This window comes from Osmerus mordax, chromosome 17 (genome assembly GCF_038355195.1).
Source record: "Osmerus mordax isolate fOsmMor3 chromosome 17, fOsmMor3.pri, whole genome shotgun sequence".
Lineage (NCBI taxonomy): Eukaryota > Metazoa > Chordata > Actinopteri > Osmeriformes > Osmeridae > Osmerus > Osmerus mordax.
This window is the reverse complement of record NC_090066.1, coordinates 14,632,774-14,660,101: the sequence shown is the minus strand read 5'-3', so window position 1 is coordinate 14,660,101 and position 27,328 is coordinate 14,632,774. Positions and strand designations below refer to the sequence as shown.

At 53.5% G+C, this 27,328-nt stretch overlaps 28 non-coding genes across 28 annotated transcripts; all 28 read right to left on the bottom strand.

Moving 5' to 3' along the window:
* Positions 1-637: 637 nt before the first annotated feature.
* Positions 638-710, bottom strand: trnaf-gaa (transfer RNA phenylalanine (anticodon GAA)). Its single transcript has one exon. It is a non-coding gene; the product is annotated as a tRNA-Phe (tRNA).
* Positions 711-1,543: 833 nt separating this feature from the next.
* trnaf-gaa (transfer RNA phenylalanine (anticodon GAA)) lies at positions 1,544-1,616 on the bottom strand. Its single transcript has one exon. It is a non-coding gene; the product is annotated as a tRNA-Phe (tRNA).
* Positions 1,617-3,346: 1,730 nt separating this feature from the next.
* On the bottom strand, positions 3,347-3,419 carry trnaf-gaa (transfer RNA phenylalanine (anticodon GAA)). Its single transcript has one exon. It is a non-coding gene; the product is annotated as a tRNA-Phe (tRNA).
* Positions 3,420-4,248: 829 nt separating this feature from the next.
* Positions 4,249-4,321, bottom strand: trnaf-gaa (transfer RNA phenylalanine (anticodon GAA)). Its single transcript has one exon. It is a non-coding gene; the product is annotated as a tRNA-Phe (tRNA).
* An 84-nt stretch (positions 4,322-4,405) lies between these two features.
* On the bottom strand, positions 4,406-4,479 carry trnai-aau (transfer RNA isoleucine (anticodon AAU)). The gene has a single exon. It is a non-coding gene; the product is annotated as a tRNA-Ile (tRNA).
* Positions 4,480-5,150: 671 nt separating this feature from the next.
* On the bottom strand, positions 5,151-5,223 carry trnaf-gaa (transfer RNA phenylalanine (anticodon GAA)). The gene has a single exon. It is a non-coding gene; the product is annotated as a tRNA-Phe (tRNA).
* An 84-nt stretch (positions 5,224-5,307) lies between these two features.
* Positions 5,308-5,381, bottom strand: trnai-aau (transfer RNA isoleucine (anticodon AAU)). Its single transcript has one exon. It is a non-coding gene; the product is annotated as a tRNA-Ile (tRNA).
* Positions 5,382-6,052: 671 nt separating this feature from the next.
* On the bottom strand, positions 6,053-6,125 carry trnaf-gaa (transfer RNA phenylalanine (anticodon GAA)). The gene has a single exon. It is a non-coding gene; the product is annotated as a tRNA-Phe (tRNA).
* Positions 6,126-6,954: 829 nt separating this feature from the next.
* trnaf-gaa (transfer RNA phenylalanine (anticodon GAA)) lies at positions 6,955-7,027 on the bottom strand. The gene has a single exon. It is a non-coding gene; the product is annotated as a tRNA-Phe (tRNA).
* Positions 7,028-8,749: 1,722 nt separating this feature from the next.
* trnaf-gaa (transfer RNA phenylalanine (anticodon GAA)) lies at positions 8,750-8,822 on the bottom strand. Its single transcript has one exon. It is a non-coding gene; the product is annotated as a tRNA-Phe (tRNA).
* Positions 8,823-9,650: 828 nt separating this feature from the next.
* trnaf-gaa (transfer RNA phenylalanine (anticodon GAA)) lies at positions 9,651-9,723 on the bottom strand. The gene has a single exon. It is a non-coding gene; the product is annotated as a tRNA-Phe (tRNA).
* Positions 9,724-10,552: 829 nt separating this feature from the next.
* trnaf-gaa (transfer RNA phenylalanine (anticodon GAA)) lies at positions 10,553-10,625 on the bottom strand. The gene has a single exon. It is a non-coding gene; the product is annotated as a tRNA-Phe (tRNA).
* An 829-nt stretch (positions 10,626-11,454) lies between these two features.
* Positions 11,455-11,527, bottom strand: trnaf-gaa (transfer RNA phenylalanine (anticodon GAA)). The gene has a single exon. It is a non-coding gene; the product is annotated as a tRNA-Phe (tRNA).
* Positions 11,528-13,249: 1,722 nt separating this feature from the next.
* trnaf-gaa (transfer RNA phenylalanine (anticodon GAA)) lies at positions 13,250-13,322 on the bottom strand. Its single transcript has one exon. It is a non-coding gene; the product is annotated as a tRNA-Phe (tRNA).
* Positions 13,323-14,153: 831 nt separating this feature from the next.
* Positions 14,154-14,226, bottom strand: trnaf-gaa (transfer RNA phenylalanine (anticodon GAA)). Its single transcript has one exon. It is a non-coding gene; the product is annotated as a tRNA-Phe (tRNA).
* An 829-nt stretch (positions 14,227-15,055) lies between these two features.
* Positions 15,056-15,128, bottom strand: trnaf-gaa (transfer RNA phenylalanine (anticodon GAA)). Its single transcript has one exon. It is a non-coding gene; the product is annotated as a tRNA-Phe (tRNA).
* Positions 15,129-15,960: 832 nt separating this feature from the next.
* On the bottom strand, positions 15,961-16,033 carry trnaf-gaa (transfer RNA phenylalanine (anticodon GAA)). The gene has a single exon. It is a non-coding gene; the product is annotated as a tRNA-Phe (tRNA).
* Positions 16,034-16,862: 829 nt separating this feature from the next.
* Positions 16,863-16,935, bottom strand: trnaf-gaa (transfer RNA phenylalanine (anticodon GAA)). Its single transcript has one exon. It is a non-coding gene; the product is annotated as a tRNA-Phe (tRNA).
* An 831-nt stretch (positions 16,936-17,766) lies between these two features.
* Positions 17,767-17,839, bottom strand: trnaf-gaa (transfer RNA phenylalanine (anticodon GAA)). The gene has a single exon. It is a non-coding gene; the product is annotated as a tRNA-Phe (tRNA).
* An 829-nt stretch (positions 17,840-18,668) lies between these two features.
* Positions 18,669-18,741, bottom strand: trnaf-gaa (transfer RNA phenylalanine (anticodon GAA)). Its single transcript has one exon. It is a non-coding gene; the product is annotated as a tRNA-Phe (tRNA).
* An 829-nt stretch (positions 18,742-19,570) lies between these two features.
* Positions 19,571-19,643, bottom strand: trnaf-gaa (transfer RNA phenylalanine (anticodon GAA)). The gene has a single exon. It is a non-coding gene; the product is annotated as a tRNA-Phe (tRNA).
* Positions 19,644-21,365: 1,722 nt separating this feature from the next.
* trnaf-gaa (transfer RNA phenylalanine (anticodon GAA)) lies at positions 21,366-21,438 on the bottom strand. Its single transcript has one exon. It is a non-coding gene; the product is annotated as a tRNA-Phe (tRNA).
* An 831-nt stretch (positions 21,439-22,269) lies between these two features.
* trnaf-gaa (transfer RNA phenylalanine (anticodon GAA)) lies at positions 22,270-22,342 on the bottom strand. The gene has a single exon. It is a non-coding gene; the product is annotated as a tRNA-Phe (tRNA).
* An 829-nt stretch (positions 22,343-23,171) lies between these two features.
* Positions 23,172-23,244, bottom strand: trnaf-gaa (transfer RNA phenylalanine (anticodon GAA)). The gene has a single exon. It is a non-coding gene; the product is annotated as a tRNA-Phe (tRNA).
* An 832-nt stretch (positions 23,245-24,076) lies between these two features.
* Positions 24,077-24,149, bottom strand: trnaf-gaa (transfer RNA phenylalanine (anticodon GAA)). Its single transcript has one exon. It is a non-coding gene; the product is annotated as a tRNA-Phe (tRNA).
* Positions 24,150-24,978: 829 nt separating this feature from the next.
* trnaf-gaa (transfer RNA phenylalanine (anticodon GAA)) lies at positions 24,979-25,051 on the bottom strand. The gene has a single exon. It is a non-coding gene; the product is annotated as a tRNA-Phe (tRNA).
* Positions 25,052-25,882: 831 nt separating this feature from the next.
* trnaf-gaa (transfer RNA phenylalanine (anticodon GAA)) lies at positions 25,883-25,955 on the bottom strand. The gene has a single exon. It is a non-coding gene; the product is annotated as a tRNA-Phe (tRNA).
* An 829-nt stretch (positions 25,956-26,784) lies between these two features.
* On the bottom strand, positions 26,785-26,857 carry trnaf-gaa (transfer RNA phenylalanine (anticodon GAA)). The gene has a single exon. It is a non-coding gene; the product is annotated as a tRNA-Phe (tRNA).
* Positions 26,858-27,328: the final 471 nt, after the last annotated feature.

Below are 27,328 nucleotides of genomic sequence, written 5' to 3'. Positions count from 1 at the left end.
TCCTCGGCGCCACCTCGTGTCGGCGTGAAACAACCGGTCGTGTTTGGACCACGCCACCAGGCGCTTTTTTCGCTGCAAATTCAAGTGGATGTCAAGAACGCAACGAAACGGGAGCTAGCAGCATTCCGAGACTCCAAGGTGCACTGCCGAAATGGTACGGCGTTCGCTTATCATGCAAGAGGTAGCGGGATAGACGCCAGCATTCACCAATACCGTCTTCTTCTTTTTCGTCTATTGGCAGTTTCCCCTAAAGTACAGCTCCACTGCACGTTCTGCAGTCTATCTCCCAACGCAGACAGCACCCCCTCGATGCAGCTGGTCGTCATCTTCATCGCGACACAAGCCACTCTCTCCTGTCGTCCTTTTAGCGGCAAGCACAGGAACGTCTCCAAATCCTCAATCGGCGGGGGCGTTTTGCGGCTTGACATTTCATCCAATGGAGGGAAAACACGGGCCACTGGTGCACAGCGCTGCGCTCTCACCTCAGATATTTAAAAGGGACAAGTTTATGCAGTACGTCCCGTGTCGCGCATTTCTTTGACCAGTCAGCGGTCAGCAGTGCTTTGGCGTGACCTTTGAGAAAACGCACCGTCAACCACTTCCTTGAGTAGACTCTACTTTGGAGACGCCAAAGCTTTGCCGAAACCCGGGATCGAAACAGGGACCTTTAGATCTTCAGTCTAACGCTCTCCCAACTGAGCTATTTCGGCACGAAGACCACTGTCTTCAGTAGCATGTCGAAGTCTGGCCACAAACGCGGGGAAGGAAGGAAGGAAAAGGCCTCCAAAAAGCTCTCAGTGGCCCGTAAGGGGATCGAACCCGTGACCTTGGCGTTATTAGCACCACGCTCTGACCAACTGAGCTAACAGGCCAATGACGGCATGTGAAGCAATGGAAACGGGGTGTCCTCGGCGCCACCTCGTGTCGGCGTGAAACAACCGGTCGTGTTTGGCCCACGCCACCAGGCGCTTTTTTCGCTGCAAATTCAAGTGGATGTCAAGAACGCAACGAAACGGGAGCTAGCAGCATTCCGAGACTCCAAGGTGCACTGCCGAAATGGTACGGCGTTCGCTTATCATGCAAGAGGTAGCGGGATAGACGCCAGCATTGTCCAATACCGTCTTCTTTTTTTTTCGTCTTTTGGCAGTTTCCCCTAAAGTACAGCTCCGCTGCACGTTCTGCAGTCTATCTCCCAACGCAGACAGCACCCCCTCGATGCAGCTGGTCGTCATCTTCATCGCGACACAAGCCACTCTCTCCTGTCGTCCTTTTAGCGGCAAGCACAGGAACGTCTCCAAATCCTCAATCGGCGGGGGCGTTTTGCGGCTTGACATTTCATCCAATGGAGGGAAAACACGGGCCACTGGTGCACAGCGCTGCGCTCTCACCTCAGATATTTAAAAGGGACAAGTTTATGCAGTACGTCCCGTGTCGCGCATTTCTTTGACCAGTCAGCGGTCAGCAGTGCTTTGGCGTGACCTTTGAGAAAACGCACCGTCAACCACTTCCTTGAGTAGACTCTACTTTGGAGACGCCAAAGCTTTGCCGAAACCCGGGATCGAACCAGGGACCTTTAGATCTTCAGTCTAACGCTCTCCCAACTGAGCTATTTCGGCACGGAGACCACTGTCTTCATGAGCATGGCGAAGCCTGGCCACAAATGCGGGGAAGGAAGGAAAAGACCTCCAAAAAGCTCTAAATGGCCCGTAAGGGGATCGAACCCATGACCTTGGCGTGATTAGCACCACGCTCTGACCAACTGAGCTAACAGGCCAATGACGCCTTGTGAAGCAACGGAAACGTGGTGTCCTCGGCGCCACCTCGTGTCGGCGTGAAACAACCGGTCGTGTTTGGCCCACGCCACCAGGCGCTTTTTTCGCTGCAAATTCAAGTGGATGTCAAGAAAGCAACGAAACGGGAGCTAGCAGCATTCCGAGACTCCAAGGTGCACTGCCGAAATGGTACGGCGTTCGCTTATCATGCAAGAGGTAGCGGGATAGACGCCAGCATTGTCCAATACCGTCTTCTTTTTTTTTCGTCTTTTGGCAGTTTCCCCTAAAGTACAGCTCCGCTGCACGTTCTGCAGTCTATCTCCCAACGCAGACAGCACCCCCTCGATGCAGCTGGTCGTCATCTTCATTGCGACACAAGCCACTCTCTCCTGTCGTCCTTTTAGCGGCAAGCACAGGAACGTCTCCAAATCCTCAATCGGCGGGGGCGTTTTGCGGCTTGACATTTCATCCAATGGAGGGAAAACACGGGCCACTGGTGCACAGCGCTGCGCTCTCACCTCAGATATTTAAAAGGGACAAGTTTATGCAGTACGTCCCGTGTCGCGCATTTCTTTGACCAGTCAGCGGTCAGCAGTGCTTTGGCGTGACCTTTGAGAAAACGCACCGTCAACCACTTCCTTGAGTAGACTCTACTTTGGAGACGCCAAAGCTTTGCCGACACCCGGGATCGAACCAGTGACCTTCAGATCTTCAGTCTAACGCTCTCCCAACTGAGCTATTTCGGCACAGAGACCACTGTCTTCAGTAGCATGGCGAAGCCTGGCCACAAACGCGGGGAAGGAAGGAAAAGACCTCCAAAAAGCTCTCAATGGCCCGTAAGGGGATCGAACCCGTGACCTTGGCGTTATTAGCACCACGCTCTGACCAACTGAGCTAACAGGCCAATGACTGCATGTGAAGGAACGGAAACGGGGTGTCCTCGGCGCCACCTCGTGTCGGCGTGAAACAACCGGTCGTGTTTGGCCCACGCCACCAGGCGCTTTTTTCGCTGCAAATTCAAGTGGATGTCAAGAACGCAACGAAACGGGAGCTAGCAGCATTCCGAGACTCCAAGGTGCACTGCCGAAATGGTACGGCGTTCGCTTATCATGCAAGAGGTAGCGGGATAGACGCCAGCATTCACCAATACCGTCTTCTTCTTTTTCGTCTATTGGCAGTTTCCCCTAAAGTACAGCTCCACTGCACGTTCTGCAGTCTATCTCCCAACGCAGACAGCACCCCCTCGATGCAGCTGGTCGTCATCTTCATCGCGACACAAGCCACTCTCTCCTGTCGTCCTTTTAGCGGCAAGCACAGGAACGTCTCCAAATCCTCAATCGGCGGGGGCGTTTTGCGGCTTGACATTTCATCCAATGGAGGGAAAACACGGGCCACTGGTGCACAGCGCTGCGCTCTCACCTCAGATATTTAAAAGGGACAAGTTTATGCAGTACGTCCCGTGTCGCGCATTTCTTTGACCAGTCAGCGGTCAGCAGTGCTTTGGCGTGACCTTTGAGAAAACGCACCGTCAACCACTTCCTTGAGTAGACTCTACTTTGGAGACACCAAAGCTTTGCCGAAACCCGGGATCGAACCAGGGACCTTTAGATCTTCAGTCTAACGCTCTCCCAACTGAGCTATTTCGGCACAGAGACCTCTGTCTTCAGTAGCATGTCGAAGCCTGGCCACAAACGCGGGGAAGGAAGGAAAAGACCTCCAAAAAGCTCTCAGTGGCCCGTAAGGGGATCGAACCCGTGACCTTGGCGTTATTAGCACCACGCTCTGACCAACTGAGCTAACAGGCCAATGACGGCATGTGAAACAACGGAAACGTGGTGTCCTCGGCGCCACCTCGTGTCGGCGTGAAACAACCGGTCGTGTTTGGCCCACGCCACCAGGCGCTTTTTTCGCTGCAAATTCAAGTGGATGTCAAGAACGCAACGAAACGGGAGCTAGCAGCATTCCGAGACTCCAAGGTGCACTGCCGAAATGGTACGGCGTTCGCTTATCATGCAAGAGGTAGCGGGATAGACGCCAGCATTGTCCAATACCGTCTTCTTTTTCTTTCGTCTTTTGGCAGTTTCCCCTAAAGTACAGCTCCGCTGCACGTTCTGCAGTCTATCTCCCAACGCAGACAGCACCCCCTCGATGCAGCTGGTCGTCATCTTCATCGCGACACAAGCCACTCTCTCCTGTCGTCCTTTTAGCGGCAAGCACAGGAACGTCTCCAAATCCTCAATCGGCGGGGGCGTTTTGCGGCTTGACATTTCATCCAATGGAGGGAAAACACGGGCCACTGGTGCACAGCGCTGCGCTCTCACCTCAGATATTTAAAAGGGACAAGTTTATGCAGTACGTCCCGTGTCGCGCATTTCTTTGACCAGTCAGCGGTCAGCAGTGCTTCGGCTTGACCTTTGAGAAAACGCACCGTCAACCACTTCCTTGAGTAGACTCTACTTTGGAGACGCCAAAGCTTTGCCGAAACCCGGGATCGAACCAGGGACCTTTAGATCTTCAGTCTAACGCTCTCCCAACTGAGCTATTTCGGCACGGAGATCTCTGTCTTCAGTAGCATGTCGAAGCCTAGCCACAAACGCAGGGAAGGACGGAAAAGACCTCCAAAAAGCTCTCAATGGCCTGTAAGGGGATCGAACCCGTGACCTTGGCGTTATTAGCACCACGCTCTGACCAACTGAGCTAACAGGCCAATGACGCCATGTGAAGCAACGGAAACGTGGTGTCCTCGGCGCCACCTCCTGTCGGCGTGAAACAACCGGTCGTGTTTGGCCCACGCCACCAGGCGCTTTTTTCGCTGCAAATTCAAGTGAATGTCAAGAAAGCAACGAAACGGGAGCTAGCAGCATTCCGAGACTCCAAGGTGCACTGCCGAAATGGTACGGCGTTCGCTTATCATGCAAGAGGTAGCGGGATAGACGCCAGCATTGTCCAATACCGTCTTCTTTTTTTTTCGTCTTTTGGCAGTTTCCCCTAAAGTACAGCTCCGCTGCACGTTCTGCAGTCTATCTCCCAACGCAGACAGCACCCCCTCGATGCAGCTGGTCGTCATCTTCATCGCGACACAAGCCACTCTCTCCTGTCGTCCTTTTAGCGGCAAGCACAGGAACGTCTCCAAATCCTCAATCGGCGGGGGCGTTTTGCGGCTTGACATTTCATCCAATGGAGGGAAAACACGGGCCACTGGTGCACAGCGCTGCGCTCTCACCTCAGATATTTAAAAGGGACAAGTTTATGCAGTACGTCCCGTGTCGCGCATTTCTTTGACCAGTCAGCGGTCAGCAGTGCTTCGGCTTGACCTTTGAGAAAACGCACCGTCAACCACTTCCTTGAGTAGACTCTACTTTGGAGACGCCAAAGCTTTGCCGAAACCCGGGATCGAACCAGGGACCTTTAGATCTTCAGTCTAACGCTCTCCCAACTGAGCTATTTCGGCACGGAGATCTCTGTCTTCAGTAGCATGTCGAAGCCTAGCCACAAACGCAGGGAAGGACGGAAAAGACCTCCAAAAAGCTCTCAATGGCCTGTAAGGGGATCGAACCCGTGACCTTGGCGTTATTAGCACCACGCTCTGACCAACTGAGCTAACAGGCCAATGACGCCATGTGAAGCAACGGAAACGTGGTGTCCTCGGCGCCACCTCCTGTCGGCGTGAAACAACCGGTCGTGTTTGGCCCACGCCACCAGGCGCTTTTTTCGCTGCAAATTCAAGTGAATGTCAAGAAAGCAACGAAACGGGAGCTAGCAGCATTCCGAGACTCCAAGGTGCACTGCCGAAATGGTACGGCGTTCGCTTATCATGCAAGAGGTAGCGGGATAGACGCCAGCATTGTCCAATACCGTCTTCTTTTTTTTTCGTCTTTTGGCAGTTTCCCCTAAAGTACAGCTCCGCTGCACGTTCTGCAGTCTATCTCCCAACGCAGACAGCACCCCCTCGATGCAGCTGGTCGTCATCTTCATCGCGACACAAGCCACTCTCTCCTGTCGTCCTTTTAGCGGCAAGCACAGGAACGTCTCCAAATCCTCAATCGGCGGGGGCGTTTTGCGGCTTGACATTTCATCCAATGGAGGGAAAACACGGGCCACTGGTGCACAGCGCTGCGCTCTCACCTCAGATATTTAAAAGGGACAAGTTTATGCAGTACGTCCCGTGTCGCGCATTTCTTTGACCAGTCAGCGGTCAGCAGTGCTTTGGCGTGACCTTTGAGAAAACGCACCGTCAACCACTTCCTTGACTAGACTCTACTTTGGAGACGCCAAAGCTTTGCCGAAACCCGGGATCGAACCAGGGACCTTTAGATCTTCAGTCTAACGCTCTCCCAACTGAGCTATTTCGGCACAGAGACCTCTGTCTTCAGTAGCATGTCGAAGTCTGGCCACAAACGCGGGGAAGGAAGGAAAAGACCTCCAAAAAGCTCTCAGTGGCCCGTAAGGGGATCGAACCCGTGACCTTGGCGTTATTAGCACCACGCTCTGACCAACTGAGCTAACAGGCCAATGACGGCATGTGAAGCAACGGAAACGGGGTGTCCTCGGCGCCACCTCATGTCGGCGTGAAACAACCGGTCGTGTTTGGCCCACGCCACCAGGCGCTTTTTTCGCTGCAAATTCAAGTGGATGTCAAGAACGCAACGAAACGGGAGCTAGCAGCATTCCGAGACTCCAAGGTGCACTGCCGAAATGGTACGGCGTTCGCTTATCATGCAAGAGGTAGCGGGATAGACGCCAGCATTGTCCAATACCGTCTTCTTTTTTTTTCGTCTTTTGGCAGTTTCCCCTAAAGTACAGCTCCGCTGCACGTTCTGCAGTCTATCTCCCAACGCAGACAGCACCCCCTCGATGCAGCTGGTCGTCATCTTCATCGCGACACAAGCCACTCTCTCCTGTCGTCCTTTTAGCGGCAAGCACAGGAACGTCTCCAAATCCTCAATCGGCGGGGGCGTTTTGCGGCTTGACATTTCATCCAATGGAGGGAAAACACGGGCCACTGGTGCACAGCGCTGCGCTCTCACCTCAGATATTTAAAAGGGACAAGTTTATGCAGTACGTCCCGTGTCGCGCATTTCTTTGACCAGTCAGCGGTCAGCAGTGCTTTGGCGTGACCTTTGAGAAAACACACCGTCAACCACTTCCTTGAGTAGACTCTACTTTGGAGACGGCAAAGCTTTGCCGAAACCCGGGATCGAACCAGGGACCTTTAGATCTTCAGTCTAACACTCTCCCAACTGAGCTATTTCGGCACAGACACCTCTGTCTTCAGTAGCATGTCGAAGCCTGGTCAAAAAAGCGGGGAAGGAAGGAAAAGACCTCCAAAAAGCTCTCAGTGGCCCGTAAGGGGATCGAACCCGTGACCTTGGCGTTATTAGCACCACGCTCTGACCAACTGAGCTAACAGGCCAATGACGGCATGTGAAGCAACGGAAACAGGGTGTCCTCGGCGCCACCTCGTGTCGGCGTGAAACAACCGGTCGTGTTTGGCCCACGCCACCAGGCGCTTTTTTCGCTGCAAATTCAAGTGGATGTCAAGAACGCAACGAAACGGGAGCTAGCAGCATTCCGAGACTCCAAGGTGCACTGCCGAAATGGTACGGCGTTCGCTTATCATGCAAGAGGTAGCGGGATAGACGCCAGCATTGTCCAATACCGTCTTCTTCTTTTTCGTCTTTTGGCAGTTTCCCCTAAAGTACAGCTCCGCTGCACGTTCTGCAGTCTATCTCCCAACGCAGACAGCACCCCCTCGATGCAGCTGGTCGTCATCTTCATCGCGACACAAGCCACTCTCTCCTGTCGTCCTTTTAGCGGCAAGCGCAGGAACGTCTCCAAATCCTCAATCGGCGGGGGCGTTTTGCGGCTTGACATTTCATCCAATGGAGGGAAAACACGGCCCACTGGTGCACAGCGCTGCGCTCTCACCTCAGATATTTAAAAGGGACAAGTTTATGCAGTACGTCCCGTGTTGCGCATTTCTTTGACCAGTCAGCGGTCAGCAGTGCTTTGGCGTGACCTTTGAGAAAACGCACCGTCAACCACTTCCTTGAGCAGACTCTACTTTGGAGACAGCAAAGTTTTGACGAAACCCTGGATCGAACCAGGGACCTTAAGATCTTCAGTCTAACACTCTCCCAACTGCTTTACTTCGGCACGGAGACCTCTGTCTTCAGTAGCATGTCGAAGCCTAGCCACAAACGCGGGGAAGGAAGGAAAAGACCTCCAAAAAGCTCTCAATGGCCCGTAAGGAGATCAAACCTGTGACCTTGGCGATATTAGCACCACGCGCTGACCAACTGAGCTAACAGGCCAATGACGGCATGTGAAGCAACGGAAACGGGGTGTCCTCGGCGCCACCTCGTGTCGGCGTGAAACAACCGGTCGTGTTTGGCCCACGCCACCAGGCGCTTTTTTCGCTGCAAATTCAAGTGGATGTCAAGAACGCAACGAAACGGGAGCTAGCAGCATTCCGAGACTCCAAGGTGCACTGCCGAAATGGTACGGCGTTCGCTTATCATGCAAGAGGTAGCGGGATAGACGCCAGGATTGTCCAATACCGTCTTCCTTTTCGTCTTTTGGCAGTTTCCCCTAAAGTACAGCTCCGCTGCACGTTCTGCAGTCTATCTCCCAACGCAGACAGCACCCCCTCGATGCAGCTGGTCGTCATCGAGGGGGTGCAGCTGGTCTCTCCTGTCGTCTTTTTAGCGGCAAGCACAGGAACGTCTCCAAATCCTCAATCGGCGGGGGCGTTTTGCGGCTTGACATTTCATCCAATGGAGGGAAAACACGGGCCACTGGTGCACAGCGCTGCGCTCTCACCTCAGATATTTAAAAGGGACAAGTTTATGCAGTACGTCCCGTGTCGCGCATTTCTTTGACCAGTCAGCGGTCAGCAGTGCTTTGGCGTGACCTTTGAGAAAACACACCGTCAACCACTTCCTTGAGTAGACTCTACTTTGGAGACGGCAAAGCTTTGCCGAAACCCGGGATCGAACCAGGGACCTTTAGATCTTCAGTCTAACGCTCTCCCAACTGAGCTATTTCGGCACAGACACCTCTGTCTTCAGTAGCATGTCGAAGCCTGGTCACAAACGCGGGGAAGGAAGGAAAAGACCTCCAAAAAGCTCTCAGTGGCCCGTAAGGAGATCGAACCCGTGACCTTGGCGTTATTAGCACCACACTCTGACCAACTGAGCTAACAGGCCAATGACTGCATGTGAAGGAACGGAAACGGGGTGTCCTCGGCGCCACCTCGTGTCAGCGTGAAACAACCGGTCGTGTTTGGCCCACGCCACCAGGCGCTTTTTTCGCTGCAAATTCAAGTGGATGTCAAGATCGCAACGAAACGGGAGCTAGCAGCATTCCGAGACTCCAAGGTGCACTGCCGAAATGGTACGGCATTCGCTTATCATGCAAGAGGTAGCGGGATAGACGCCAGCATTGTCCAATACCATCTTCTTCTTTTTCGTCTTTTGGCAGTTTCCCCTAAAGTACAGCTCCGCTGCACGTTCTGCAGTCTATCTCCCAACGCAGACAGCACCCCCTCGATGCAGCTGGTCGTCATCTTCATCGCGACACAAGCCACTCTCTTCTGTCGTCCTTTTAGCGGCAAGCACAGGAACGTCTCCAAATCCTCAATCGGCGGGGGCGTTTTGCGGCTTGACATTTCATCCAATGGAGGGAAAACACGGGCCACTGGTGCACAGCGCTGCGCTCTCACCTCAGATATTTAAAAGGGACAAGTTTATGCAGTACGTCCCGTGTTGCGCATTTCTTTGACCAGTCAGCGGTCAGCAGTGCTTTGGCGTGACCTTTGAGAAAACGCACCGTCAACCACTTCCTTGAGTAGACTCTACTTTGGAGACGGCAAAGCTTTGCCAAAATCCGGGATCGAACCAGGGACCTTTAGATCTTCAGTCTAATGCTCTCCCAACTGAGCTATTTCGGCACGGAGACCTCTGTCTTCAGTAGCATGTCGAAGCCTGGCCACAAACACGGGGAAGGAAGGAAAAGACCTCCAAAAAGCTCTCAGTGGCCCGTAAGGGGATCGAACCCGTGACCTTGGCGTTATTAGCACCACGCTCTGACCAACTGAGCTAACAGGCCAATGACGGCATGTGAAGCAACGGAAACGGGGTGTCCTCGGCGCCACCTCGTGTCGGCGTGAAACAACCGGTCGTGTTTGGCCCACGCCACCAGGCGCTTTTTTCGCTGCAAATTCAAGTGGATGTCAAGAACGCAACGAAACGGGAGCTAGCAGCATTCCGAGACTTCAAGGTGCACTGCCGAAATGGTACGGCGTTCGCTTATCATGCAAGAGGTAGCGGGATAGACGCCAGCATTGTCCAATACCGTCTTCTTTTTTTTTCGTCTTTTGGCAGTTTCCCCTAAAGTACAGCTCCGCTGCACGTTCTGCAGTCTATCTCCCAACGCAGACAGCACCCCCTCGATGCAGCTGGTCGTCATCTTCATCGCGACACAAGCCACTCTCTCCCGTCGTCCTTTTAGCGGCAAGCACAGGAACGTCTCCAAATCCTCAATCGGCGGGGGCGTTTTGCGGCTTGACATTTCATCCAATGGAGGGAAAACACGGGCCACTGGTGCACAGCGCTGCGCTCTCACCTCAGATATTTAAAAGGGACAAGTTTATGCAGTACGTCCCGTGTCGCGCATTTCTTTGACCAGTCAGCGGTCAGCAGTGCTTTGGCGTGACCTTTGAGAAAACACACCGTCAACCACTTCCTTGAGTAGACTCTACTTTGGAGACGGCAAAGCTTTGCCGAAACCCGGGATCGAACCAGGGACCTTTAGATCTTCAGTCTAACGCTCTCCCAACTGAGCTATTTCGGCACAGACACCTCTGTCTTCAGTAGCATGTCGAAGCCTGGTCACAAACGCGGGGAAGGAAGGAAAAGACCTCCAAAAAGCTCTCAGTGGCCCGTAAGGGGATCGAACCCGTGACCTTGGCGTTATTAGCACCACGCTCTGACCAACTGAGCTAACAGGCCAATGACGGCATGTGAAGCAACGGAAACGGGGTGTCCTCGGCGCCACCTCATGTCGGCGTGAAACAACCGGTCGTGTTTGGCCCACGCCACCAGGCGCTTTTTTCGCTGCAAATTCAAGTGGATGTCAAGAACGCAACGAAACGGGAGCTAGCAGCATTCCGAGACTCCAAGGTGCACTGCCGAAATGGTACGGCGTTCGCTTATCATGCAAGAGGTAGCGGGATAGACGCCAGCATTGTCCAATACCGTCTTCTTTTTTTTTCGTCTTTTGGCAGTTTCCCCTAAAGTACAGCTCCGCTGCACGTTCTGCAGTCTATCTCCCAACGCAGACAGCACCCCCTCGATGCAGCTGGTCGTCATCTTCATCGCGACACAAGCCACTCTCTCCTGTCGTCCTTTTAGCGGCAAGCACAGGAACGTCTCCAAATCCTCAATCGGCGGGGGCGTTTTGCGGCTTGACATTTCATCCAATGGAGGGAAAACACGGGCCACTGGTGCACAGCGCTGCGCTCTCACCTCAGATATTTAAAAGGGACAAGTTTATGCAGTACGTCCCGTGTCGCGCATTTCTTTGACCAGTCAGCGGTCAGCAGTGCTTTGGCGTGACCTTTGAGAAAACACACCGTCAACCACTTCCTTGAGTAGACTCTACTTTGGAGACGGCAAAGCTTTGCCGAAACCCGGGATCGAACCAGGGACCTTTAGATCTTCAGTCTAACACTCTCCCAACTGAGCTATTTCGGCACAGACACCTCTGTCTTCAGTAGCATGTCGAAGCCTGGTCACAAAAGCGGGGAAGGAAGGAAAAGACCTCCAAAAAGCTCTCAGTGGCCCGTAAGGGGATCGAACCCGTGACCTTGGCGTTATTAGCACCACGCTCTGACCAACTGAGCTAACAGGCCAATGACGGCATGTGAAGCAACGGAAACGGGGTGTCCTCGGCGCCACCTCGTGTCGGCGTGAAACAACCGGTCGTGTTTGGCCCACGCCACCAGGCGCTTTTTTCGCTGCAAATTCAAGTGGATGTCAAGAACGCAACGAAACGGGAGCTAGCAGCATTCCGAGACTCCAAGGTGCACTGCCGAAATGGTACGGCGTTCGCTTATCATGCAAGAGGTAGCGGGATAGACGCCAGCATTGTCCAATACCGTCTTCTTCTTTTTCGTCTTTTGGCAGTTTCCCCTAAAGTACAGCTCCGCTGCACGTTCTGCAGTCTATCTCCCAACGCAGACAGCACCCCCTCGATGCAGCTGGTCGTCATCTTCATCGCGACACAAGCCACTCTCTCCTGTCGTCCTTTTAGCGGCAAGCGCAGGAACGTCTCCAAATCCTCAATCGGCGGGGGCGTTTTGCGGCTTGACATTTCATCCAATGGAGGGAAAACACGGGCCACTGGTGCACAGCGCTGCGCTCTCACCTCAGATATTTAAAAGGGACAAGTTTATGCAGTACGTCCCGTGTTGCGCATTTCTTTGACCAGTCAGCGGTCAGCAGTGCTTTGGCGTGACCTTTGAGAAAACGCACCGTCAACCACTTCCTTGAGCAGACTCTACTTTGGAGACAGCAAAGTTTTGACGAAACCCTGGATCGAACCAGGGACCTTAAGATCTTCAGTCTAACACTCTCCCAACTGCTTTACTTCGGCACGGAGACCTCTGTCTTCAGTAGCATGTCGAAGCCTAGCCACAAACGCGGGGAAGGAAGGAAAAGACCTCCAAAAAGCTCTCAATGGCCCGTAAGGAGATCAAACCTGTGACCTTGGCGATATTAGCACCACGCGCTGACCAACTGAGCTAACAGGCCAATGACGGCATGTGAAGCAACGGAAACGGGGTGTCCTCGGCGCCACCTCGTGTCGGCGTGAAACAACCGGTCGTGTTTGGCCCACGCCACCAGGCGCTTTTTTCGCTGCAAATTCAAGTGGATGTCAAGAACGCAACGAAACGGGAGCTAGCAGCATTCCGAGACTCCAAGGTGCACTGCCGAAATGGTACGGCGTTCGCTTATCATGCAAGAGGTAGCGGGATAGACGCCAGGATTGTCCAATACCGTCTTCCTTTTCGTCTTTTGGCAGTTTCCCCTAAAGTACAGCTCCGCTGCACGTTCTGCAGTCTATCTCCCAACGCAGACAGCACCCCCTCGATGCAGCTGGTCGTCATCGAGGGGGTGCAGCTGGTCTCTCCTGTCGTCTTTTTAGCGGCAAGCACAGGAACGTCTCCAAATCCTCAATCGGCGGGGGCGTTTTGCGGCTTGACATTTCATCCAATGGAGGGAAAACACGGGCCACTGGTGCACAGCGCTGCGCTCTCACCTCAGATATTTAAAAGGGACAAGTTTATGCAGTACGTCCCGTGTCGCGCATTTCTTTGACCAGTCAGCGGTCAGCAGTGCTTTGGCGTGACCTTTGAGAAAACACACCGTCAACCACTTCCTTGAGTAGACTCTACTTTGGAGACGCCAAAGCTTTGCCGAAACCCGGGATCGAACCAGGGACCTTTAGATCTTCAGTCTAACGCTCTCCCAACTGAGCTATTTCGGCACAGACACCTCTGTCTTCAGTAGCATGTCGAAGCCTGGTCACAAACGCGGGGAAGGAAGGAAAAGACCTCCAAAAAGCTCTCAGTGGCCCGTAAGGAGATCGAACCCGTGACCTTGGCGTTATTAGCACCACACTCTGACCAACTGAGCTAACAGGCCAATGACTGCATGTGAAGGAACGGAAACGGGGTGTCCTCGGCGCCACCTCGTGTCGGCGTGAAACAACCGGTCGTGTTTGGCCCACGCCACCAGGCGCTTTTTTCGCTGCAAATTCAAGTGGATGTCAAGATCGCAACGAAACGGGAGCTAGCAGCATTCCGAGACTCCAAGGTGCACTGCCGAAATGGTACGGCATTCGCTTATCATGCAAGAGGTAGCGGGATAGACGCCAGCATTGTCCAATACCATCTTCTTCTTTTTCGTCTTTTGGCAGTTTCCCCTAAAGTACAGCTCCGCTGCACGTTCTGCAGTCTATCTCCCAACGCAGACAGCACCCCCTCGATGCAGCTGGTCGTCATCTTCATCGCGACACAAGCCACTCTCTCCCGTCGTCCTTTTAGCGGCAAGCACAGGAACGTCTCCAAATCCTCAATCGGCGGCGGGGGCGTTTTGCGGCTTGACATTTCATCCAATGGAGGGAAAACACGGGCCACTGGTGCACAGCGCTGCGCTCTCACCTCAGATATTTAAAAGGGACAAGTTTATGCAGTACGTCCCGTGTCGCGCATTTCTTTGACCAGTCAGCGGTCAGCAGTGCTTTGGCGTGACCTTTGAGAAAACGCACCGTCAACCACTTCCTTGAGTAGACTCTACTTTGGAGACGGCAAAGCTTTGCCAAAATCCGGGATCGAACCAGGGACCTTTAGATCTTCAGTCTAACGCTCTCCCAACTGAGCTATTTCGGCACGGAGACCTCTGTCTTCAGTAGCATGTCGAAGCCTGGCCACAAACACGGGGAAGGAAGGAAAAGACCTCCAAAAAGCTCTCAGTGGCCCGTAAGGAGATCGAACCCGTGACCTTGGCGTTATTAGCACCACGCTCTGACCAACTGAGCTAACAGGCCAATGACGGCATGTGAAGCAACGGAAACGGGGTGTCCTCGGCGCCACCTCGTGTCGGCGTGAAACAACCGGTCGTGTTTGGCCCACGCCACCAGGCGCTTTTTTCGCTGCAAATTCAAGTGGATGTCAAGAACGCAACGAAACGGGAGCTAGCAGCATTCCGAGACTTCAAGGTGCACTGCCGAAATGGTACGGCGTTCGCTTATCATGCAAGAGGTAGCGGGATAGACGCCAGCATTGTCCAATACCGTCTTCTTTTTTTTTCGTCTTTTGGCAGTTTCCCCTAAAGTACAGCTCCGCTGCACGTTCTGCAGTCTATCTCCCAACGCAGACAGCACCCCCTCGATGCAGCTGGTCGTCATCTTCATCGCGACACAAGCCACTCTCTCCCGTCGTCCTTTTAGCGGCAAGCACAGGAACGTCTCCAAATCCTCAATCGGCGGGGGCGTTTTGCGGCTTGACATTTCATCCAATGGAGGGAAAACACGGGCCACTGGTGCACAGCGCTGCGCTCTCACCTCAGATATTTAAAAGGGACAAGTTTATGCAGTACGTCCCGTGTCGCGCATTTCTTTGACCAGTCAGCGGTCAGCAGTGCTTTGGCGTGACCTTTGAGAAAACACACCGTCAACCACTTCCTTGAGTAGACTCTACTTTGGAGACGGCAAAGCTTTGCCGAAACCCGGGATCGAACCAGGGACCTTTAGATCTTCAGTCTAACGCTCTCCCAACTGAGCTATTTCGGCACAGACACCTCTGTCTTCAGTAGCATGTCGAAGCCTGGTCACAAACGCGGGGAAGGAAGGAAAAGACCTCCAAAAAGCTCTCAGTGGCCCGTAAGGGGATCGAACCCGTGACCTTGGCGTTATTAGCACCACGCTCTGACCAACTGAGCTAACAGGCCAATGACGGCATGTGAAGCAACGGAAACGGGGTGTCCTCGGCGCCACCTCGTGTCGGCGTGAAACAACCGGTCGTGTTTGGCCCACGCCACCAGGCGCTTTTTTCGCTGCAAATTCAAGTGGATGTCTAGAACGCAACGAAACGGGAGCTAGCAGCATTCCGAGACTTCAAGGTGCACTGCCGAAATGGTACGGCGTTCGCTTATCATGCAAGAGGTAGCGGGATAGACGCCAGCATTGTCCAATACCGTCTTCTTTTTTTTTCGTCTTTTGGCAGTTTCCCCTAAAGTACAGCTCCGCTGCACGTTCTGCAGTCTATCTCCCAACGCAGACAGCACCCCCTCGATGCAGCTGGTCGTCATCTTCATCGCGACACAAGCCACTCTCTCCCGTCGTCCTTTTAGCGGCAAGCACAGGAACGTCTCCAAATCCTCAATCGGCGGCGGGGGCGTTTTGCGGCTTGACATTTCATCCAATGGAGGGAAAACACGGCCCACTGGTGCACAGCGCTGCGCTCTCACCTCAGATATTTAAAAGGGACAAGTTTATGCAGTACGTCCCGTGTCGCGCATTTCTTTGACCAGTCAGCGGTCAGCAGTGCTTTGGCGTGACCTTTGAGAAAACACACCGTCAACCACTTCCTTGAGTAGACTCTACTTTGGAGACGGCAAAGCTTTGCCGAAACCCGGGATCGAACCAGGGACCTTTAGATCTTCAGTCTAACGCTCTCCCAACTGAGCTATTTCGGCACAGACACCTCTGTCTTCAGTAGCATGTCGAAGCCTGGTCACAAACGCGGGGAAGGAAGGAAAAGACCTCCAAAAAGCTCTCAGTGGCCCGTAAGGGGATCGAACCCGTGACCTTGGCGTTATTAGCACCACGCTCTGACCAACTGAGCTAACAGGCCAATGACGGCATGTGAAGCAACGGAAACGGGGTGTCCTCGGCGCCACCTCGTGTCGGCGTGAAACAACCGGTCGTGTTTGGCCCACGCCACCAGGCGCTTTTTTCGCTGCAAATTCAAGTGGATGTCAAGAACGCAACGAAACGGGAGCTAGCAGCATTCCGAGACTCCAAGGTGCACTGCCGAAATGGTACGGCGTTCGCTTATCATGCAAGAGGTAGCGGGATAGACGCCAGCATTGTCCAATACCGTCTTCTTTTTTTTCCGTCTTTTGGCAGTTTCCCCTAAAGTACAGCTCCGCTGCACGTTCTGCAGTCTATCTCCCAACGCAGACAGCACCCCCTCGATGCAGCTGGTCGTCATCTTCATCGCGACACAAGCCACTCTCTCCCGTCGTCCTTTTAGCGGCAAGCACAGGAACGTCTCCAAATCCTCAATCGGCGGGGGCGTTTTGCGGCTTGACATTTCATCCAATGGAGGGAAAACACAGCCCACTGGTGCACAGCGCTGCGCTCTCACCTCAGATATTTAAAAGGGACAAGTTTATGCAGTACGTCCCGTGTCGCGCATTTCTTTGACCAGTCAGCGGTCAGCAGTGCTTTGGCGTGACCTTTGAGAAAACGCACCGTCAACCACTTCCTTGAGTAGACTCTACTTTGGAGACGCCAAAGCTTTGCCGAAACCCGGGATCGAACCAGAGACCTTTAGATCTTCAGTCTAACGCTCTCCCAACTGAGCTATTTCGGCACAGAGACCTCTGTCTTCAGTAGCATGTCGAAGCCTGGCCACAAACGCGGGGAAGGAAGGAAAAGACCTCCAAAAAGCTCTCAGTGGCCCGTAAGGGGATCGAACCCGTGACCTTGGCGTTATTAGCACCACGCTCTGACCAACTGAGCTAACAGGCAAATGACGCCATGTGAAGCAACGGAAACGTGGTGTCCTCGGCGCCACCTCGTGTCAATGTGAAACAACCGGTCGTGTTTGGCCCACGCCACCAGGCGCTTTTTTCGCTGCAAATTCAAGTGGATGTCAAGAAAGCAACGAAACGGGAGCTAGCAGCATTCCGAGACTCCAAGGTGCACTGCCGAAATGGTACGGCGTTCGCTTATCATGCAAGAGGTAGCGGGATAGACGCCAGCATTGTCCAATACCGTCTTCTTTTTTTTTGTCTTTTGGCAGTTTCCCCTAAAGTACAGCTCCGCTGCACGTTATGCAGTCTATCTCCCAACGCAGACAGCACCCCCTCGATGCAGCTGGTCGTCATCTTCACCGCGACACAAGCCACTCTCTCCTGTCGTCCTTTTAGCGGCAAGCACAGGAACGTCTCCAAATCCTCAATCGGCGGCGGGGGCGTTTTGCGGCTTGACATTTCATCCAATGGAGGGAAAACACGGCCCACTGGTGCACAGCGCTGCGCTCTCACCTCAGATATTTAAAAGGGACAAGTTTATGCAGTACGTCCCGTGTCGCGCATTTCTTTGACCAGTCAGCGGTCAGCAGTGCTTTGGCGTGACCTTTGAGAAAACGCACCGTCAACCACTTCCTTGAGTAGACTCTACTTTGGAGACGGCAAAGCTTTGCCAAAATCCGGGATCGAACCAGGGACCTTTAGATCTTCAGTCTAATGCTCTCCCAACTGAGCTATTTCGGCACGGAGACCTCTGTCTTCAGTAGCATGTCGAAGCCTGGCCACAAACACGGGGAAGGAAGGAAAAGACCTCCAAAAAGCTCTCAGTGGCCCGTAAGGGGATCGAACCCGTGACCTTGGCGTTATTAGCACCACGCTCTGACCAACTGAGCTAACAGGCCAATGACGGCATGTGAAGCAACGGAAACGGGGTGTCCTCGGCGCCACCTCGTGTCGGCGTGAAACAACCGGTCGTGTTTGGCCCACGCCACCAGGCGCTTTTTTCGCTGCAAATTCAAGTGGATGTCAAGAACGCAACGAAACGGGAGCTAGCAGCATTCCGAGACTTCAAGGTGCACTGCCGAAATGGTACGGCGTTCGCTTATCATGCAAGAGGTAGCGGGATAGACGCCAGCATTGTCCAATACCGTCTTCTTTTTTTTTCGTCTTTTGGCAGTTTCCCCTAAAGTACAGCTCCGCTGCACGTTCTGCAGTCTATCTCCCAACGCAGACAGCACCCCCTCGATGCAGCTGGTCGTCATCTTCATCGCGACACAAGCCACTCTCTCCCGTCGTCCTTTTAGCGGCAAGCACAGGAACGTCTCCAAATCCTCAATCGGCGGGGGCGTTTTGCGGCTTGACATTTCATCCAATGGAGGGAAAACACGGGCCACTGGTGCACAGCGCTGCGCTCTCACCTCAGATATTTAAAAGGGACAAGTTTATGCAGTACGTCCCGTGTCGCGCATTTCTTTGACCAGTCAGCGGTCAGCAGTGCTTTGGCGTGACCTTTGAGAAAACACACCGTCAACCACTTCCTTGAGTAGACTCTACTTTGGAGACGGCAAAGCTTTGCCGAAACCCGGGATCGAACCAGGGACCTTTAGATCTTCAGTCTAACGCTCTCCCAACTGAGCTATTTCGGCACAGACACCTCTGTCTTCAGTAGCATGTCGAAGCCTGGTCACAAACGCGGGGAAGGAAGGAAAAGACCTCCAAAAAGCTCTCAGTGGCCCGTAAGGGGATCGAACCCGTGACCTTGGCGTTATTAGCACCACGCTCTGACCAACTGAGCTAACAGGCCAATGACGGCATGTGAAGCAACGGAAACGGGGTGTCCTCGGCGCCACCTCATGTCGGCGTGAAACAACCGGTCGTGTTTGGCCCACGCCACCAGGCGCTTTTTTCGCTGCAAATTCAAGTGGATGTCAAGAACGCAACGAAACGGGAGCTAGCAGCATTCCGAGACTCCAAGGTGCACTGCCGAAATGGTACGGCGTTCGCTTATCATGCAAGAGGTAGCGGGATAGACGCCAGCATTGTCCAATACCGTCTTCTTTTTTTTTCGTCTTTTGGCAGTTTCCCCTAAAGTACAGCTCCGCTGCACGTTCTGCAGTCTATCTCCCAACGCAGACAGCACCCCCTCGATGCAGCTGGTCGTCATCTTCATCGCGACACAAGCCACTCTCTCCTGTCGTCCTTTTAGCGGCAAGCACAGGAACGTCTCCAAATCCTCAATCGGCGGGGGCGTTTTGCGGCTTGACATTTCATCCAATGGAGGGAAAACACGGGCCACTGGTGCACAGCGCTGCGCTCTCACCTCAGATATTTAAAAGGGACAAGTTTATGCAGTACGTCCCGTGTCGCGCATTTCTTTGACCAGTCAGCGGTCAGCAGTGCTTTGGCGTGACCTTTGAGAAAACACACCGTCAACCACTTCCTTGAGTAGACTCTACTTTGGAGACGGCAAAGCTTTGCCGAAACCCGGGATCGAACCAGGGACCTTTAGATCTTCAGTCTAACACTCTCCCAACTGAGCTATTTCGGCACAGACACCTCTGTCTTCAGTAGCATGTCGAAGCCTGGTCACAAAAGCGGGGAAGGAAGGAAAAGACCTCCAAAAAGCTCTCAGTGGCCCGTAAGGGGATCGAACCCGTGACCTTGGCGTTATTAGCACCACGCTCTGACCAACTGAGCTAACAGGCCAATGACGGCATGTGAAGCAACGGAAACGGGGTGTCCTCGGCGCCACCTCGTGTCGGCGTGAAACAACCGGTCGTGTTTGGCCCACGCCACCAGGCGCTTTTTTCGCTGCAAATTCAAGTGGATGTCAAGAACGCAACGAAACGGGAGCTAGCAGCATTCCGAGACTCCAAGGTGCACTGCCGAAATGGTACGGCGTTCGCTTATCATGCAAGAGGTAGCGGGATAGACGCCAGCATTGTCCAATACCGTCTTCTTCTTTTTCGTCTTTTGGCAGTTTCCCCTAAAGTACAGCTCCGCTGCACGTTCTGCAGTCTATCTCCCAACGCAGACAGCACCCCCTCGATGCAGCTGGTCGTCATCTTCATCGCGACACAAGCCACTCTCTCCTGTCGTCCTTTTAGCGGCAAGCGCAGGAACGTCTCCAAATCCTCAATCGGCGGGGGCGTTTTGCGGCTTGACATTTCATCCAATGGAGGGAAAACACGGGCCACTGGTGCACAGCGCTGCGCTCTCACCTCAGATATTTAAAAGGGACAAGTTTATGCAGTACGTCCCGTGTTGCGCATTTCTTTGACCAGTCAGCGGTCAGCAGTGCTTTGGCGTGACCTTTGAGAAAACGCACCGTCAACCACTTCCTTGAGCAGACTCTACTTTGGAGACAGCAAAGTTTTGACGAAACCCTGGATCGAACCAGGGACCTTAAGATCTTCAGTCTAACACTCTCCCAACTGCTTTACTTCGGCACGGAGACCTCTGTCTTCAGTAGCATGTCGAAGCCTAGCCACAAACGCGGGGAAGGAAGGAAAAGACCTCCAAAAAGCTCTCAATGGCCCGTAAGGAGATCAAACCTGTGACCTTGGCGATATTAGCACCACGCGCTGACCAACTGAGCTAACAGGCCAATGACGGCATGTGAAGCAACGGAAACGGGGTGTCCTCGGCGCCACCTCGTGTCGGCGTGAAACAACCGGTCGTGTTTGGCCCACGCCACCAGGCGCTTTTTTCGCTGCAAATTCAAGTGGATGTCAAGAACGCAACGAAACGGGAGCTAGCAGCATTCCGAGACTCCAAGGTGCACTGCCGAAATGGTACGGCGTTCGCTTATCATGCAAGAGGTAGCGGGATAGACGCCAGGATTGTCCAATACCGTCTTCCTTTTCGTCTTTTGGCAGTTTCCCCTAAAGTACAGCTCCGCTGCACGTTCTGCAGTCTATCTCCCAACGCAGACAGCACCCCCTCGATGCAGCTGGTCGTCATCGAGGGGGTGCAGCTGGTCTCTCCTGTCGTCTTTTTAGCGGCAAGCACAGGAACGTCTCCAAATCCTCAATCGGCGGGGGCGTTTTGCGGCTTGACATTTCATCCAATGGAGGGAAAACACGGGCCACTGGTGCACAGCGCTGCGCTCTCACCTCAGATATTTAAAAGGGACAAGTTTATGCAGTACGTCCCGTGTCGCGCATTTCTTTGACCAGTCAGCGGTCAGCAGTGCTTTGGCGTGACCTTTGAGAAAACACACCGTCAACCACTTCCTTGAGTAGACTCTACTTTGGAGACGCCAAAGCTTTGCCGAAACCCGGGATCGAACCAGGGACCTTTAGATCTTCAGTCTAACGCTCTCCCAACTGAGCTATTTCGGCACAGACACCTCTGTCTTCAGTAGCATGTCGAAGCCTGGTCACAAACGCGGGGAAGGAAGGAAAAGACCTCCAAAAAGCTCTCAGTGGCCCGTAAGGAGATCGAACCCGTGACCTTGGCGTTATTAGCACCACACTCTGACCAACTGAGCTAACAGGCCAATGACTGCATGTGAAGGAACGGAAACGGGGTGTCCTCGGCGCCACCTCGTGTCGGCGTGAAACAACCGGTCGTGTTTGGCCCACGCCACCAGGCGCTTTTTTCGCTGCAAATTCAAGTGGATGTCAAGATCGCAACGAAACGGGAGCTAGCAGCATTCCGAGACTCCAAGGTGCACTGCCGAAATGGTACGGCATTCGCTTATCATGCAAGAGGTAGCGGGATAGACGCCAGCATTGTCCAATACCATCTTCTTCTTTTTCGTCTTTTGGCAGTTTCCCCTAAAGTACAGCTCCGCTGCACGTTCTGCAGTCTATCTCCCAACGCAGACAGCACCCCCTCGATGCAGCTGGTCGTCATCTTCATCGCGACACAAGCCACTCTCTCCCGTCGTCCTTTTAGCGGCAAGCACAGGAACGTCTCCAAATCCTCAATCGGCGGCGGGGGCGTTTTGCGGCTTGACATTTCATCCAATGGAGGGAAAACACGGGCCACTGGTGCACAGCGCTGCGCTCTCACCTCAGATATTTAAAAGGGACAAGTTTATGCAGTACGTCCCGTGTCGCGCATTTCTTTGACCAGTCAGCGGTCAGCAGTGCTTTGGCGTGACCTTTGAGAAAACGCACCGTCAACCACTTCCTTGAGTAGACTCTACTTTGGAGACGGCAAAGCTTTGCCAAAATCCGGGATCGAACCAGGGACCTTTAGATCTTCAGTCTAACGCTCTCCCAACTGAGCTATTTCGGCACGGAGACCTCTGTCTTCAGTAGCATGTCGAAGCCTGGCCACAAACACGGGGAAGGAAGGAAAAGACCTCCAAAAAGCTCTCAGTGGCCCGTAAGGAGATCGAACCCGTGACCTTGGCGTTATTAGCACCACGCTCTGACCAACTGAGCTAACAGGCCAATGACGGCATGTGAAGCAACGGAAACGGGGTGTCCTCGGCGCCACCTCGTGTCGGCGTGAAACAACCGGTCGTGTTTGGCCCACGCCACCAGGCGCTTTTTTCGCTGCAAATTCAAGTGGATGTCAAGAACGCAACGAAACGGGAGCTAGCAGCATTCCGAGACTTCAAGGTGCACTGCCGAAATGGTACGGCGTTCGCTTATCATGCAAGAGGTAGCGGGATAGACGCCAGCATTGTCCAATACCGTCTTCTTTTTTTTTCGTCTTTTGGCAGTTTCCCCTAAAGTACAGCTCCGCTGCACGTTCTGCAGTCTATCTCCCAACGCAGACAGCACCCCCTCGATGCAGCTGGTCGTCATCTTCATCGCGACACAAGCCACTCTCTCCCGTCGTCCTTTTAGCGGCAAGCACAGGAACGTCTCCAAATCCTCAATCGGCGGGGGCGTTTTGCGGCTTGACATTTCATCCAATGGAGGGAAAACACGGGCCACTGGTGCACAGCGCTGCGCTCTCACCTCAGATATTTAAAAGGGACAAGTTTATGCAGTACGTCCCGTGTCGCGCATTTCTTTGACCAGTCAGCGGTCAGCAGTGCTTTGGCGTGACCTTTGAGAAAACACACCGTCAACCACTTCCTTGAGTAGACTCTACTTTGGAGACGGCAAAGCTTTGCCGAAACCCGGGATCGAACCAGGGACCTTTAGATCTTCAGTCTAACGCTCTCCCAACTGAGCTATTTCGGCACAGACACCTCTGTCTTCAGTAGCATGTCGAAGCCTGGTCACAAACGCGGGGAAGGAAGGAAAAGACCTCCAAAAAGCTCTCAGTGGCCCGTAAGGGGATCGAACCCGTGACCTTGGCGTTATTAGCACCACGCTCTGACCAACTGAGCTAACAGGCCAATGACGGCATGTGAAGCAACGGAAACGGGGTGTCCTCGGCGCCACCTCGTGTCGGCGTGAAACAACCGGTCGTGTTTGGCCCACGCCACCAGGCGCTTTTTTCGCTGCAAATTCAAGTGGATGTCTAGAACGCAACGAAACGGGAGCTAGCAGCATTCCGAGACTTCAAGGTGCACTGCCGAAATGGTACGGCGTTCGCTTATCATGCAAGAGGTAGCGGGATAGACGCCAGCATTGTCCAATACCGTCTTCTTTTTTTTTCGTCTTTTGGCAGTTTCCCCTAAAGTACAGCTCCGCTGCACGTTCTGCAGTCTATCTCCCAACGCAGACAGCACCCCCTCGATGCAGCTGGTCGTCATCTTCATCGCGACACAAGCCACTCTCTCCCGTCGTCCTTTTAGCGGCAAGCACAGGAACGTCTCCAAATCCTCAATCGGCGGCGGGGGCGTTTTGCGGCTTGACATTTCATCCAATGGAGGGAAAACACGGCCCACTGGTGCACAGCGCTGCGCTCTCACCTCAGATATTTAAAAGGGACAAGTTTATGCAGTACGTCCCGTGTCGCGCATTTCTTTGACCAGTCAGCGGTCAGCAGTGCTTTGGCGTGACCTTTGAGAAAACACACCGTCAACCACTTCCTTGAGTAGACTCTACTTTGGAGACGGCAAAGCTTTGCCGAAACCCGGGATCGAACCAGGGACCTTTAGATCTTCAGTCTAACGCTCTCCCAACTGAGCTATTTCGGCACAGACACCTCTGTCTTCAGTAGCATGTCGAAGCCTGGTCACAAACGCGGGGAAGGAAGGAAAAGACCTCCAAAAAGCTCTCAGTGGCCCGTAAGGGGATCGAACCCGTGACCTTGGCGTTATTAGCACCACGCTCTGACCAACTGAGCTAACAGGCCAATGACGGCATGTGAAGCAACGGAAACGGGGTGTCCTCGGCGCCACCTCGTGTCGGCGTGAAACAACCGGTCGTGTTTGGCCCACGCCACCAGGCGCTTTTTTCGCTGCAAATTCAAGTGGATGTCAAGAACGCAACGAAACGGGAGCTAGCAGCATTCCGAGACTCCAAGGTGCACTGCCGAAATGGTACGGCGTTCGCTTATCATGCAAGAGGTAGCGGGATAGACGCCAGCATTGTCCAATACCGTCTTCTTTTTTTTCCGTCTTTTGGCAGTTTCCCCTAAAGTACAGCTCCGCTGCACGTTCTGCAGTCTATCTCCCAACGCAGACAGCACCCCCTCGATGCAGCTGGTCGTCATCTTCATCGCGACACAAGCCACTCTCTCCCGTCGTCCTTTTAGCGGCAAGCACAGGAACGTCTCCAAATCCTCAATCGGCGGGGGCGTTTTGCGGCTTGACATTTCATCCAATGGAGGGAAAACACAGCCCACTGGTGCACAGCGCTGCGCTCTCACCTCAGATATTTAAAAGGGACAAGTTTATGCAGTACGTCCCGTGTCGCGCATTTCTTTGACCAGTCAGCGGTCAGCAGTGCTTTGGCGTGACCTTTGAGAAAACGCACCGTCAACCACTTCCTTGAGTAGACTCTACTTTGGAGACGCCAAAGCTTTGCCGAAACCCGGGATCGAACCAGAGACCTTTAGATCTTCAGTCTAACGCTCTCCCAACTGAGCTATTTCGGCACAGAGACCTCTGTCTTCAGTAGCATGTCGAAGCCTGGCCACAAACGCGGGGAAGGAAGGAAAAGACCTCCAAAAAGCTCTCAGTGGCCCGTAAGGGGATCGAACCCGTGACCTTGGCGTTATTAGCACCACGCTCTGACCAACTGAGCTAACAGGCAAATGACGCCATGTGAAGCAACGGAAACGTGGTGTCCTCGGCGCCACCTCGTGTCAATGTGAAACAACCGGTCGTGTTTGGCCCACGCCACCAGGCGCTTTTTTCGCTGCAAATTCAAGTGGATGTCAAGAAAGCAACGAAACGGGAGCTAGCAGCATTCCGAGACTCCAAGGTGCACTGCCGAAATGGTACGGCGTTCGCTTATCATGCAAGAGGTAGCGGGATAGACGCCAGCATTGTCCAATACCGTCTTCTTTTTTTTTGTCTTTTGGCAGTTTCCCCTAAAGTACAGCTCCGCTGCACGTTATGCAGTCTATCTCCCAACGCAGACAGCACCCCCTCGATGCAGCTGGTCGTCATCTTCACCGCGACACAAGCCACTCTCTCCTGTCGTCCTTTTAGCGGCAAGCACAGGAACGTCTCCAAATCCTCAATCGGCGGCGGGGGCGTTTTGCGGCTTGACATTTCATCCAATGGAGGGAAAACACGGCCCACTGGTGCACAGCGCTGCGCTCTCACCTCAGATATTTAAAAGGGACAAGTTTATGCAGTACGTCCCGTGTCGCGCATTTCTTTGACCAGTCAGCGGTCAGCAGTGCTTTGGCGTGACCTTTGAGAAAACGCACCGTCAACCACTTCCTTGAGTAGACTCTACTTTGGAGACGCCAAAGCTTTGCCGAAACCCGGGATCGAACCAGGGACCTTTAGATCTTCAGTCTAACGCTCTCCCAACTGAGCTATTTCGGCACAGAGACCTCTGTCTTCAGTAGCATGTCGAAGCCTGGTCACAAACGCGGGGAAGGAAGGAAAAGACCTCCAAAAAGCTCTCAGTGGCCCGTAAGGGGATCGAACCCGTGACCTTGGCGTTATTAGCACCACGCTCTGACCAACTGAGCTAACAAGCCAATGACGGCATGTGAAGCAACGGAAACGGGGTGTCCTCGGCGCCACCTCGTGTCGGCGTGAAACAACCGGTCGTGTTTGGCCCACGCCACCAGGCGCTTTTTTCGCTGCAAATTCAAGTGGATGTCAAGAACGCTACGAAACGGGAGCTAGCAGCATTCCGAGACTCCAAGGTGCACTGCCGAAAAGGTACAGCGTTCGCTTATCATGCAAGAGGTAGCGGGATAGACGCCAGCATTGTCCAATACCGTCTTCTTTTTTTTTTGTCTTTTGGCAGTTTCCCCTAAAGTACAGCTCCGCTGCACGTTCTGCAGTCTATCTCCCAACGCAGACAGCACCCCCTCGATGCAGCTGGTCGTCATCTTCATCGCGACACAAGCCACTCTCTCCTGTCGTCCTTTTAGCGGCAAGAAGAGGAACGTCTCCAAATCCTCAATCGGCGGGGGCGTTTTGCGGCTTGACATTTCATCCAATGGAGGGAAAACACGGCCCACTGGTGCACAGCGCTGCGCTCTCACCTCAGATATTTAAAAGGGACAAGTTTATGCAGTACGTCCCGTGTCGCGCATTTCTTTGACCAGTCAGCGGTCAGCAGTGCTTTGGCGTGACCTTTGAGAAAACGCACCGTCAACCACTTTCTTGAGTAAACTCTACTTTGGAGACGGCAAAGCTTTGCCGAAACCAGGGATCGAACCAGGGACCTTTAGATCTTCAGTCTAACGCTCTCCCAACTGAGCTATTTCGGCACGGAGACCACTGTCTTCGGTAGCATGGCGAAGCCTGGCCACAAACGCGGGGAAGGAAGGAAAAGACCTTCAAAAAGCTCTCAATGGCCCGTAAGGGGATCGAACCCGTGACCTTGGCGTTATTAGCACCACGCTCTGACCAACTGAGCTAACAGGCAAATGACGCCATGGGAAGCAACGGAAACGTGGTGTCCTCGGCACCACCTCGTGTCGGCGTGAAACAACCGGTCGTGTTTGGCCCACGCCACCAGGCGCTTTTTTCGCTGCAAATTCAAGTGGATGTCAAGAACGCTACGAAACGGGAGCTAGCAGCATTCCGAGACTCCAAGGTGCACTGCCGAAAAGGTACAGCGTTCGCTTATCATGCAAGAGGTAGCGGGATAGACGCCAGCATTGTCCAATACCGTCTTCTTTTTTTTTTGTCTTTTGGCAGTTTCCCCTAAAGTACAGCTCCGCTGCACGTTCTGCAGT